The sequence below is a fragment of the Rhipicephalus sanguineus genome, chromosome 10 (genome assembly GCF_013339695.2).
Source record: "Rhipicephalus sanguineus isolate Rsan-2018 chromosome 10, BIME_Rsan_1.4, whole genome shotgun sequence".
Taxonomy (NCBI): Eukaryota; Metazoa; Arthropoda; class Arachnida; order Ixodida; family Ixodidae; genus Rhipicephalus; species Rhipicephalus sanguineus.
The window spans coordinates 96,596,623-96,610,093 of NC_051185.1; positions in this window are offsets into that span (position 1 = coordinate 96,596,623).

Below are 13,471 nucleotides of genomic sequence, written 5' to 3' on the forward strand. Positions count from 1 at the left end.
GGTTCAATGTTACGGCTTTGTGATCACTTAAGTCTATGGCAACGGACACCGGTGAAAATAAGTCAGGATTTCAGACCAGAGCAAGATCGAAAATTTTATTGCCCCGAGTGGGAGAATGTATAGTCCGGGTTAGGTGGAACAAAAGGGCTAATAGAAGGAAGTTTTAGGATAATCGTGAGGATGCAGTAAAATTATTCTACTATATCTCAGGAAAGTTTAAATTGACTCAAAGTATATAATTGGCATTTGGGTACCGGAAAGTGAAATTAAGTAGAGCCGAGTGGAGTTCACTAGTGAAGGAGTGCTGACGATCCCGAGGACGTCAAATTGCTATAAATGGGTTCGTACAAGTTTTGAGAGAACTTAACGCTGATAATTTCTAGGTAGCAGTTTAATGTGACGCAGCATGAGGCTATATTTGAACGAACGAGGACCAATACGCCACCGCCCCTACGTGTAGTCCTACCGTACCTATAAGCAACAAATGGGGCGGTATGTTGCACCAGTTCGTCGTTATCGATCTCCGGGGTTAACCACGATTCAGTAATGATGGCAATGTCAGTATCGTGGCCTTGAAGAACAGCCTCCAAGATATCATTTTTTGTGAATAGCTCCGAACATTCGAAAGCACGATTTGCATGTGGTGATAAGTGGCTTCAAAGACAGTGGAGCGACAGATAAGGGCTGAAGCGCAAACGGGGTATGTGGAATCATGTGTTAGTGACTAGAATGCGAATTCCGTAACAGTCACTTTGACCATCGTAAACAAAATGCTTATTGCCAGTGATAACTCTATCGAATCTAATCTTGAAATGAAGCCCTCGCTCTTCTGCGTAAAGATGTCTTTTCCTATCCAGGCGTACACGTGAGGAAAAATCTTCTCGTACAGCAAACGATGTGCGCTTAAGCTTCCCGCCACATGAAAGAATTTGAGCTTTGTATTTAAGCCGTGTGAACTTCACAATAATAGGGCGGTGTTTCTTTTCCTGGAACCGACCTAGTTTCTGGGCCCGTGAAATGTTTTTAGGATCGAGTGATACGTCCGGCTTATCACGGCCGAAGGAAATAATATGGGCCTCGGGCTGCTACCAGGACTCACCAGCTACGTCACGGATATCAAAAGAGAGCAAGTTGCAGCGCCGAAGTCTATCCTGCGAGTCGTCGCTTTTTTGAGTTAGTGCTTGTACTTCCCATGAAAGCTTGAAAACTGCAGACTCGGCCTCAGTGCCGTGCATAGGGAGGCAACCTTTATTTCTCTCTACAGTTAAGGCTCGTTCATACCGGAGACTAGCAACGGTCGCGCGATCGTTTGCGACTGGCGGTCAAAACGCGAAGGAACGCGCCCAATGTTCACACCTGCGCGCGACCTATGTGCGTCGCCATATAGAATTCACGTCTGCTCGTATACAGCTTGCATTACCGTTGCCCTGTAAAATAGGCTGACGTCCTGTTTCTGCGCATTTGTTTGATTCAGAGGTTTGCGGCTGCAGTCGCGCGGCTGAAAAATCGAGCAGCGAGCGACTGAGCCAAAGCAGTCGCCTTGCAACCAAAACGGCCCTTTGCGACCGTTTGCGACCAGTCGCTTTGCGACTAACTTAGTCGCGCGACCGTTGCTAGTCGCCGGTGTGAACGAGCCTTTAGTTCTAACTTGCCGACGCGGGTGGCAAGGCGGCCAACCAAGCTATCAGTGTTTGACTGCGCAGCACGTATTAACGTGAGTTCACCCAGAACGGCAATATGGGCCGTTTCAAGGCAAAAAATAGCACTATTAATTGTCTCGAGGGTGGCAGCAGGGTTAGAGCCATTAGGACCGGGGTTACTTCAATATTTTCAGATAACATAAGCAATAAGCACACAACATGATAATGAATAACAAAATAGCGCAATTACTCGCCAAGTGCAATACGCAAACGGCCAAGCATGTCGGTAGGCACGACACCAGAAGCAAGAAGCGATTACTAGAACAGCAGCAAGATGCGCGCGGCAAGTAACTGACCTTCATGAAAAAGGGAACTTGCATGACTGAATTCCTTGCCAGCGCCTCCTCTATTTTTCTGTGCCTGGGCGAAGGAGCGGAGCGCAATGGGAACAGACCGTCATCGTTAGTGCGGCTTTTAGCCGCCGGGCGCCGCCACCGTAGTAGACCTGCCGTCGCGTCGCCGCTCGCGGAAACGAATGCCGTGGCTGCATTCGAAGCTGCTATATGTTTCAGTTTTCGGCTGTATTCGCGTTGTTTAAAGTATAATGGATACTTGTAAACTGGAATTACGAACCACTTGTCGTACTGCGCAACCAGCCCGTTTCGAAGGCATGTGCCTTTCGCGGCTATTTGATCGAGACGCTCGCGCGTCGTCTGCCAGCCCGATTCCAGAAAGCGCATGTCAGTGATGCGCGGAAAATTGTTTTCTCACCGTTACGTTCGCTTGACTGAGTCGGTTTTTGACTGTCTGAAAGCCTATTTTCGAAAGCAGCATTTGCGAAGAGCTAATACTGAGAGCTTGGGCGCTTAAAGTTCCCCGATGCGTGCTGCCGTCTACTGGTGTAGCACACTGTACGCAAGCCTGGAGTTCATGTGTTGAATAGCATGAAATGTCACTAGACTGCCTCCAGAGATATACGTGAGTTCCTGTTCCCTTCGCAACCTTTCGAGAATTACATTTGTTGCCACCGGGAGAAAGCAACAGGTGGTGCCAGAAAAAGAGGAACTATGCCAAGTGATTCCACCATTTCAGAGCTTAACCCAGTTAAATCGTGGTGGTACTAAAAACAATCAAAAGCAGCTAGCTTTGCAGCGCGCTTCCTGCAACACTTACCGATGTGTGTGAACAGACGCTGTCGTTCAAGTATAAAGTCGTGGTGCCGACTCTCAACTTGAGCCAATGTGAAAGGCGTGAAAAATGGCGCGGCCTGTTGTCAGTTGCTTCAGCTCGTCTTTGTAGTTGTCGACGAATTGTTGTAGCTTCAGTATCTGGCTCCTCAGGTATCTTTCTTTTCTCTTCCATTTGCCCTTTTCGGTAGTGAGGAAAGTATAGAGGCCGAATGGTTGTCGACCTGGACGCTTTTGTCGCATGGGCCAGCCTGCTTAGCCTTGTGCACTCGTTTATTGTGACACTGTACAGTACTCACGGGTTGAAATAGGACAATTTATGGTTAAGCATGGCACATGTTTTCGTTTCTGCCGTCTCTAGTTCGGATCATATCGGCGTAATTTCGACTCTAATGCGTAGGTCAGAGCCAACATTACTTTAGAGACCATATTCGTCGCGACATGACGTGGTTATCTCGAGCAATTGCGCATACAAGCCGTTATACTGAAAAAGTTGATGTTGCGTTTGAATCCGTGAGTACTGTACATAACGACTGTCGGTTGTTTCGCCGGTAGCGCATATGATGTCCATGGGCTCCGGTTCATCAGCTTCGGGACCTAATGTCAGCGCTGCATGCACATGGCGGCGATCACGAGGCAGCGTTGCTACTGGTACTACATGCATTCGTTGACTGTTCAGACGCAACACGGTCACGTTTAGGGATACTTGCCATGCTTGCTTCAGTTGTTACCTCGGGCTGCAAGCGTCAAGGGTAGCCTGCAAAGAGTGACGCTACTGCATTCTTCTTATGCCGCCGCTTCCTATATTTTATGAAATCTTCACGTCGTAAACGACGGCTGCATATTCTCGTTTAGTTTGAAGATGTATTAGGAGACCAGTGATACCGCCAAATTACTGCAAGGCACCTCTATCGAACAGCAGCGGCAGCTGGAATATCATGGAACGACAGCCGAACAGTGTATTAAGGCGAAAGCCTTAGTTGCCTCATCAAACGCGAAAATTGACCGTCGGCGGCGTCAGCACGAGTGGTGCAAAAAATAATTACGTGATAACGTCACAGATAATAAAATTTTGTGACATCATCGTGACGTCACAAAACGTGATGTCGTCATATTACATCTTCGCTTGGTCAAAATGGGCCGATCACGGAGGCAGTGCAGGCCTCCGCTGATGTGCAGAAAGTTTGCACTGCCTCCGATCCTTGAGGCTGTAAGAAAACCACGTTAGGCGCAGAAATATCTCGGAGGGAGGCAGGGAATGTTCAATATATTGAGTGGAAGAAAACCAGGATGGCTTTCGCTTTTCAGTCCTCTTAGATGAATGCATAAGGGACCCTGTGAGATTTTTTTTCTTTATCAAAAAACGAAAATAAAAAAAAATGACAATCGTGATTACTTTCAGTTCCATTTGCAGAGTGGAACACAACAGTATGACATACTAAGGCATTGGGGCGGTTGCAATAGCCTGAAATAGAAAATAACACGCGAATACTATCAAACTCGTGTGCAAGTATCGAACCGACAGCACGGCCTGACAGACTGCCTGCGGAATACGTACAGCGGGGATGGAAAGACACGCGAACATGCGGCATCTGCATTTTTTGCTGTTTCGCATTTATTTTCAAGTGGTTATAGCCTGGATGATTGACGAAAAGACGACGTCATCCATGATACAATAAAAGACCTTCTAGCATCTTTTTATTGCCACCACGGTAAGAGTGTGATGAAAACAGGGCGCCGCTATGTTCGCGTTCCTTTCCATCCCCCTGTACCTGTGAAAACCTGTAAGAAGCACAAATGCAATTAAACTCGGGTGCAAACACGAATTCGTGAGCTTCGTGATACGCGCGGCCGTGCAGCGTCAGCTTCCCGTAGTCTACTTGCACAGCGCCACTACGCGGCAGCGGCGAGCGGACGCGGAGCGTGCGCTCGACGGCCCGAGGAAAGCGTTCGCTCAGGCACTGAAAAATAGAGGAGGCGCTGTCCTCGTGAGAGGTGCCCCAAACAGGCGTCCGGCGAATGCGGTATTTGCAGATACGTGGTTGTCCCCTCACAGATTGTTCCTTGCGGCCAAGCGGCAGAGGGTTCGACGACTGTCTTTGGCGGAAGCAGCAAAACTGCGCAGTGGACGCTTTCGCCAACTTCAAATTCTTGTTGCAGCTCGTTGATGCCATCCTCGATGAAGACACCGGTAGGGTCAGCGAAGGCTGATGCCGCATTGACCCAAAGAAGGGCAGTCTGCATGAAAAAAAGGCATTTGCATGAACGAGTTCCTTGCGGTGGGGTGCCCCTCACCACAAGGAACTCGTTTCAAAAACATTAACCTTATCCCTGCTGACACTGGCCCCGCTTTCTGAAATGAGCGCTTGAAGGAATGGGTGGAACATCGAAATATAGAGCGGCGTTTCGCAGCGTCATATAATCCTGAAGCTAACTGATTTTCCGAAAGAGCCATTAGTGAAATTGAGCAGTTCATCTCACTTTTTCATACTTTCCACAGATATGTTGTACTTCACGAACATAAGATACTCATAGTATGAAATGAGAGGTACAAGATGGCCATAAAAATGAACTACTACCGTGTTCACCCCACAAGGACACCTATCATCAACGTTGGAGATTTCATACTGGTCCTATGAAGATTGCAGAACTCAAAACCTCCTTTAAGCGGACCTCATGTTGTACTGAAGACAGGCCACCAACACGTAGTTCAGAAGTTATTTCGGTACAGCGGACACCACAGCACAACTGAAATGGCATCTGTCAAGAATGTGGTGCCTTATCAACCAGAGAAAGTTGACAATAAAGAGGGAGGGGGTTGTTTAACGGTTAGATAAGTAAGAAACATGACTTCTGGCTGGCCAGGACAGGAGGGGAGGATGAAGAAGGCGGGCTGGACATGAACGTTTATCATCATGAATTAAAAGGAACTTCACAATATACAAGGAACCTCACTACCTCCTGCCCAATTATAATTTTTACTGAGTAGGGTGTTACCTGTTAAAAAATGTCACCCTCCGCCAGGCCCCAGTTTGCCTTTTCATCTGTCAACTTCGAAACTGGGCATTCGTTGTTTTAAAGAAAAAGTGTATCGATTATCTAATGCGAGTCGTTATACATCAGTCTACCATAAAATTGACCAAGAGGTTCGTTCGTTTAAGCAAGAAGCAACGGCAGAAATGCACGTACGTGCATTGAAATTAAACTACCATAAACACGGAGAAGTAATTTTGCGCCATGGAGACCAGAGAGAGAGAGGTGGGTTCATGAAAGAAGGAGAAATTAAAAAGGGACGCAATTTTCTCCCTCCTGTCGTGGGGGTGCGGCTCAGCGCCTTTAGGGATGGGGAAGGGGAAGCAAAGATGATAGAAGGAGGAGATAAGAGAGCAAGATAGAGGGAGTAGCGTGGCAAAAGTGTCCTGTCAACGAAGGCCCGAGCACGAAGCCAAAGCGTTCGTCTATAAGGCAGCGAGGTCGGCAGAAGCCGCAAACTCGAGGAAGGCTTGCAAGGCTTGTAGCTTGGACCACGCGGGAAAAAGCAAGTCCTCCACCATTGTCGCAGGGAGACCGAGCAGTTGATATCGGCGCGCCAACAACCATCGTTCAGCGGCCAGGGCAGAGCAGGAACAAATGACATGCTCCAGTAGACCAGCGCACGAAATTAATGGCGTGTCTCTGGAAATCACCTCTGCGCTGCAAGTATGCGTTAAGCTGCAAGTATTCGCCAAATATACCTTGTAATCGACAACATTGAATAGAAAGTATGCGCGGTACTGGGAGATCGCTAATCCGCATGGCCTCCGAAAACTATTTTTCTATATTCCTACGCAAAAAAAAGTGACAAAACAAGGGCGCTTGCCAGATCATCTCGCATGCCTATAATATCCCTACTTTACCGACTGCCACGTATCTCCTAGCTCTATTCACAATGCACCTACCGAAACCTCATTTCTTGCACCAAAAGCTTTTCAAGTAACATTTCACCGCTCTCCCAATGATGCGCCCTTGATACTCTAAACGGAATACTTGCAGGGCCCCGTCGTTGTTTGCCGATGATGACTTGAAGGCGTTAGCTTGAGGGTGGTGGTGCTAAACATTTATTGAAGAAATTAACAGGATGATTTCTGGGCGCCTGAGAGGTAGTCCACATTCCGGAACGCCATTGGGGATGGCCGCTGTAGGGCGCGCACCTCCAAGGATTGTTGAGCTTCGAGGGTAGAGCAGCAGAGCAGGTGCTCCTCCCACGCCTCTCTAGTAGGAATGGGAAAAGCGCATGAGAAGGAGAAGGGAGTGACAGGACTAGAAGCCACGACGTGAAAGGTATCGGCGAGGATCTCACAAGTCGCGCACGTGCGAGATATTTCCGGCATGAACTGCCGGGTGACCACCCGACTAAGAAAAGTATTAGTCTGAGGGCGGCGTAGTAGTTGTCTGTCTGTTTTCACCAGACCACGTGAGTGTACAGGGTAGGGTCGGCGCGAAGTGCGACAGCAATCCACAGTTTCACGGTAGTGTGTGAGGCTCCCATTCAAGGCACGTAGAGACAGCGGCGCGGAGGATAGAAGCCCTGGACTGCGTTCACCGCCTCGCTGCCGGTAAGACCCGAGTGGACAGGCGTCCAGGCTATTCTGTTGGATTGTTGGCTGAAGTGCCAGGTGATGGGAGACGGGCCAATTGAGATGAGTCGCCAATTGTGTGATGGCACCCTAGATGTATCGAGAACTGGCTGAGTACGCGTCCGTCAATACAGTGTGAGTGGTGGGGTGGAAGGTGGCCATAGCAATGCCAACCTCCTCTACATTAGTTACAGTGTTTGCTTTTAAGGAGAGGCCATCGACGTGGTGACCTTCTGTAATCACAGCGGCCGTGTAGTGATCTGAGGGTGAAGGGCCCGAGAGGTCTTCGTAAAATACGCCGGGCTGATCGCAGTGGTGACCCTGAAGGGCAGCAGTATGCGCTTGTCTTCAGCCTTAAGGCCCAACCAATGGCACGCGCCTACGCGTCAAATGCGCCTCTCAGTGTCGGTCGCGGAGGGCTGTACGGGCCGATACGCCTCAAGGCGCGAGGGGTCAAGAGAAGTCTGATATTTCGCCTGCGTCTCAACGCGTACGGCGGCGCCAACCAATCAGAGGCCTAATGGCTGTCGCTTCGAAGGCACCTCCGAGTGCTAGGCAAGCACGGAAACTACGGTCGCAAACCTTCCTGAGAGACCGCGTCGTCATCCAGTACGACACTGACACGGCGAACAACCGCGAGTGCTGCCAGTGGGACGCGGTTTCGTGCTGAGTTCGAGTGACGCCGACAAATCCAGCGAATGCCGGCCGGCTGCCTTTGCCCCAGTTTTGAGTGTGATCGTCGGCCGAGTGGAAACATCGTACTGATCGTACATACTGTCACGTGGTCGTCACGTCGACGAAGGCAGCACACAGCGTATACGAGATGAAACTTTTTATTTGGCCAAACTTGGGTCCGGGAAACTGAAAGTCAAACTAAAGAAATACACTGATACACAGCGTACGCTGACAGCGGCGAACAGAGCGTCGACCGTCAAAAAACTGACAAGCGGTGAAACCTGTCGGCATTTATACATGTGCCATCAAATATTCCGGCGCTATCGGTGGCTGTCGCGCGAGTTTTAGAATAAGATCGAGTGTTCGCGCCTTGCACGCAGTCTTAACAAAACGATCTACAACAATCGCGAAGCTTCTCAAACAATGAGGCGCCGTTTGCGCTGAGCGTTGCTGACAGTCTTTGTGGGCGAAAACCGAATGCAGCATAAGTGATAATAAGAAAGGCACGTGGCAATGGCCCCTCTGAAAAAGCACCGTCCCAATGCCTAAAACAGAACACGAGGGAAGGGTGGCCAATGCATGCAACAATACATAACAACAATAATGAAGAATGTACAATAAACAATAAGCACGAGCAAGAAAGTACAAGATTAAACCAAAAGTACAGTTTTGATTCACTAACGCGCGTAATATGGCTTGAGGCGCACGACATGGACGACTTCAGGTCGCGCAAGGCGCCGCTGGGACACCGTAATACCGTCAGGGAAAACCTCGTAGTCGAGTGCACCAAGGCATCGAAGTACCCTGTACGGTCCTAAGTATCGTCGAAGAAGCTTCTCACTGAGTCCCCGTCGGCATAATGGCATCCAGACCCACACACGGTCACCGGGTTGGTATTCCATGTGGCGTCATCGAAGATTATAGTGACGGCTGTCGATCCTCTGCTGGTTCTTGATGCGCAGGCGGGCGAGCTGTCGAGCTTCTTCGGCGCGTTGCAAATAAGCAGCGACGTCGAGATTGCCTTCGTCGGTGACGTTGGGTAGCATGGCGTCGAGCGTCGTTTCCGGGCTCCTTCCGTAGACCAGCTTGTACGGCGTCATTTGCGTTGTTTCTTGAATGGCCGTGCTCTATGCGAAGGTCACATACGGAAGGATGGCATCCCACGTCTTGTGTTCGACGTCGGCATACATGGCCAGCATGTCGGCGATGGTCGTGTTTAGCCGCTCGATGGGGCCATTTGTCTGTGGGTGGTACGCTGTGGTCCGGCGGTGGCTTGTTTGCCTGTAGTTAGGTCAGCAGTAAACGCCGTACCTCAGTCGGTGATGAGGACCTCTGGGGCGCCATGACGCAGGACGATGTTCTCAACGAAGAACTTCGCTACCTCGGCGGCACTGCCTCTGGGTAGGGCCCTTGTCTCGGCGTAGCGGGTGAGGTAGTCGGTAGCTACGACGATCCATTTGTTTCCGGTATTGGACGTCGGGAACGGCCCCATTAAGTCCATCCCAATTTGCTGGAACGGCCGTCGAGGTGGCTCGATAGGCTGCAGAAGTCCGGCTGGCCTAGTGGGCGGTGTCTTGCGTCGCTGACAGTCCCGGAAGGTCTTTACGTGACGAGTGACGTCGGCGGAAGGGCGTGGCCATTAGTACTTCTCCTGTATTCTTGCTAGCGTGCGAGAAACACCCAGGTGTCCAGACGTCGGGTCGTCGTGCAGAGCCTGGAGGACCTCTGGCCCCAATGTCGAGGGTACCACCAGAAAGCAATCGGCTCGAAGTGGTGGGAAGTTCTTCTTTAGGAGAACACCATTGTGCAATAAAAACGACGTCAGTCCCCACGTGAATACCTTCGGAACAACGGTGGTCCTGTCCTCGAGGTATTCCACAAGGCCCCTGAGCTCTGGGTCAGCTCGCTGTCGTTCGGCGAAGTCGTCGGCATTTATGGTTCCCAAGAAGCAGTCGTCCTCCTTGTCGACCTGCGGCGGTGGGTCGACGGGGGCACGAGACAGGCAGTCAGCGTCGGAGTGTTTTCTTCCGGACTTGTAAACAACGGTAATGTCAAATTCTTGAAGTCGTAGGCTCCACCATGCGAGACGACCTGAAGGGTCCTTCAAGTTAGCTAGCCAACACAATGCGTGGTGGTCGCTCACAACTTTGAATGGCCTGCCGTAGAGGTAGGGGCGAAACTTGGATGTAGCCGAGATGATCGCTAGGCACTCATTTTCTGTTCTGGAATAGTTCGTTTCTGCCTTTGATAGCGACCGGCTAGTATAACTGATGACCATTTCCTGCCCGTCAGTCTTCTGCACAAGGACTGCGCTGAGTCCTGCGCTGCTGGCTTCGGTGTGGATTTCCATATCGGCGTATTTGTCGAAATGCGCTTGTATCGGAGGCATCTGAAGGCGTCGTTTCAGTTCTTCAAATTCTTCGATTTGCTCTGTTTCTCACTTGAATGGCACGTCGGTCTTCGTGAGGTGAGTTAGCGGCTCGGCGATTCGTGAAAATTCTTTGACGAAGCGCATGTAGTAGGCGCACAAGCCGAGAAAACGGCGCACGGCTTTTGTGTCGGTGGGTGGGGGGAAGCCAGCGATGGCAGATGTTTTTTGCGGGTCTGGGCGAACACACGCTTGCTGATTATGTGACCGAAAAACAATAGATCTTCGTATGCAAAGCGGCACTTTTCAGGCTTCAAGGTGAGGCCAGAGGTGTTGATTGCTTGTAGTACAGTGTCAAGGCGCCGGAGGCGTTCGTCGAAGCTTGAGGCAAACACAATGACGTCGTCCAAGTACACAAGGCAAGTCTGCCACTTAAATCCAGCCAGCGCGGTGTCCATACCGCGCTGGAACGTCGCAGGTGCCGAGCAAAGGGCATGACCTTGAACTCGAAGAGGCCGTCTGGTGTTATAAAGACAGTCTTCTCTCGGTCTCTCTCGTCGACGTCGATTTGCCAGTAGCCGGTCTAGAGGTCCGTCGACGAAAAGTACCTCGCGTTGTAGAGTCGATCCAGGGTGTCACGTATCCGTAGGAGAGGGTAGACGTCCTTCTTCGTGATTTTGTTCAGGCGACGATAATCGACGCCGAAGCGTAGGGTTCGCGTCTTGCGCGCAATCTTAAGAAAACGACCTACAATAATCGCGAAGCTCCTCGAACAATGAGGCGCGGTTTGCGCTGAGCGTTGCTGACAGTCTTTGTGGGCGAAAACCGACTGCAGCAAAAGTGATAATAAGAAAGGCACGTGGCAATACTACTGCAGCATGTCGCTGCTCCTGTGCTTTGATCTGTGTTTATTTGTGCTCGGAACTGCTGTAAACATGCTTCGGAGGTTTGAATACTTGAGCGTGAGCCCTCGCCTACCGCGAAGTCAATTCAGAGCGGTGTCGTCTGCATTCAGTGTAGGCCTCTACCGTCAAGGGTCCCGTGTTCAGTATTTATACTCTGGGACCCTCATCTGTATACATGTATTATATAAATAACCCTTAGGCCACCAATAAACTCAAACTCATACTAATGTGAGCCAGCTCATGTGAGGAACTTTGGTTGAAGGATAAGAAGGGTAGTTATTTCCGTCGCAACATAGACACTATATTACGCCCGAGACACGGCGTGGCGCTTACACAGGAGTTTTTATCCGCGGTGTGTTTGTTTTCAACATCGGCATTCGCCTCATCATTGCCGAAAGATAACATCGCACTTACCAACACATTCCGGTGATGTGACAACGTACATGGGTGGACTTGCGGATTTTACGACGCTGAAACTTTGGTTGACTTTGGCGCAAATCGTTTGCGTGTGTTGCAAAGCTAACAAAAAGCCTGCCCTTGTTGGTAGCACTGTGACGTGATATCGTGTCGGGTACAAACGACGCCGACACATTCAGCTGTCAGCGGTCTCATTTACATACATGTATAAAATAGAATCTCGAACGTGTGCGGGCGTGGTGATCGAAAAAAAAGTTGCATTATAAGGTGCTGCTTCTGCTGCCTGCCATTTCTCTTCTTGACTCTTGGTCTGCTTCTCTGCCGTGCAGCAACACATTAACACATGCCCATTGGCACATACCTTGTTTTGCAGGTTGCCTATTCTGACTCACGCATTCTCCCTAGTCTTTTCTGATACTGATAGACGGGAGAATGCGAACAATGGCGCTTCTCCATCATTTTACAGTTTACTTAAATATAATACACGTTTTGTTTACACCTGGACAGCTAATTGGCTAAAAAGCTTGTAAGTGACAAGCTCCTCTATTGAAATCTGAGGTGCACAATGACATGATTGTAAGAAGATAAGAGCATGTCACCACACGTCGTGCAGAACGAATGAAAGTTCAATATTACTGCACTGCACTTTGTTTAAAAGGAATTCAAACGGTGCTTCATCTGCCAGCACACTCACTTGTGTGACCATTCTAAAGTGCGCACATATTTATCTGTTCCTCCAGACTGATTTCAGCTGAAATAATTAGTTGATGGTTTCAAACGCCAAATCTTTCGATGTATTGCAAAGATTATTTACTTTCTGTTCAGCTTTTGTATATGCACTAACTCAGACTATGCATGCACATAAGCAAAACTGAAATATGAAGACATTCAGTTTAGCTATGTTGGACAACTTGCCAAACGCTTTATACAGACCTCTGGTGCAACCTTATGACCTATATCTCTTGCATCATGAAGTTTCAGGCACGATTCATTACATTAGAGAGTATTTTGAGTACTGACGACGTGCGAAAGCCTTCCACACAGTGCTCGGTCGCATTCTTATGACCGATAGTTCTCGCATCATGAAGTGTCAGGCGTGGCTTGTTGCGCTAGAGGATATTTCGACTACAGACAGCGTCCAAAAGCCTTCTACACAGTGTTCGGTTGCAATCTTATGACCGATATCTGTCACATCATGAAGTTCCAGGTGGGGTTTATGACTTCGATAAATGCTGTAAAATATGAAGTATAAACATGTACTGGATGCATCAGCATATTCATGGCAATTATAATGGATTTCTTTGTGTAGTTATAGGAGCCTGGCGGTTTATAAACTTTGATGCTACTTCATTTTTTTGCTTTTTAGAGCCTTTAGAAAGTTGTGTTGGTGTTAAATGCTTCTGGAACAGGACGTACCCTATGATATCTTCACCAAAAGCGCTGCTCGCAAATTTACTTTCTGAGCCATTCCTAGCAACCGTTACACAATGTAGAGACACCATGATACCACTCATTTCATTTCAGAGAAAAATTCCCTTGCCCACTCCCACTGCACGAACAAAATGTTGTATAAGTCAATTATTGATCATTTATTCTTTGTTTTATAGACCTGAATGTCTTTCTTAATCGAAACATCACGCTGTGCAAGTAAATAAGCAGGTAT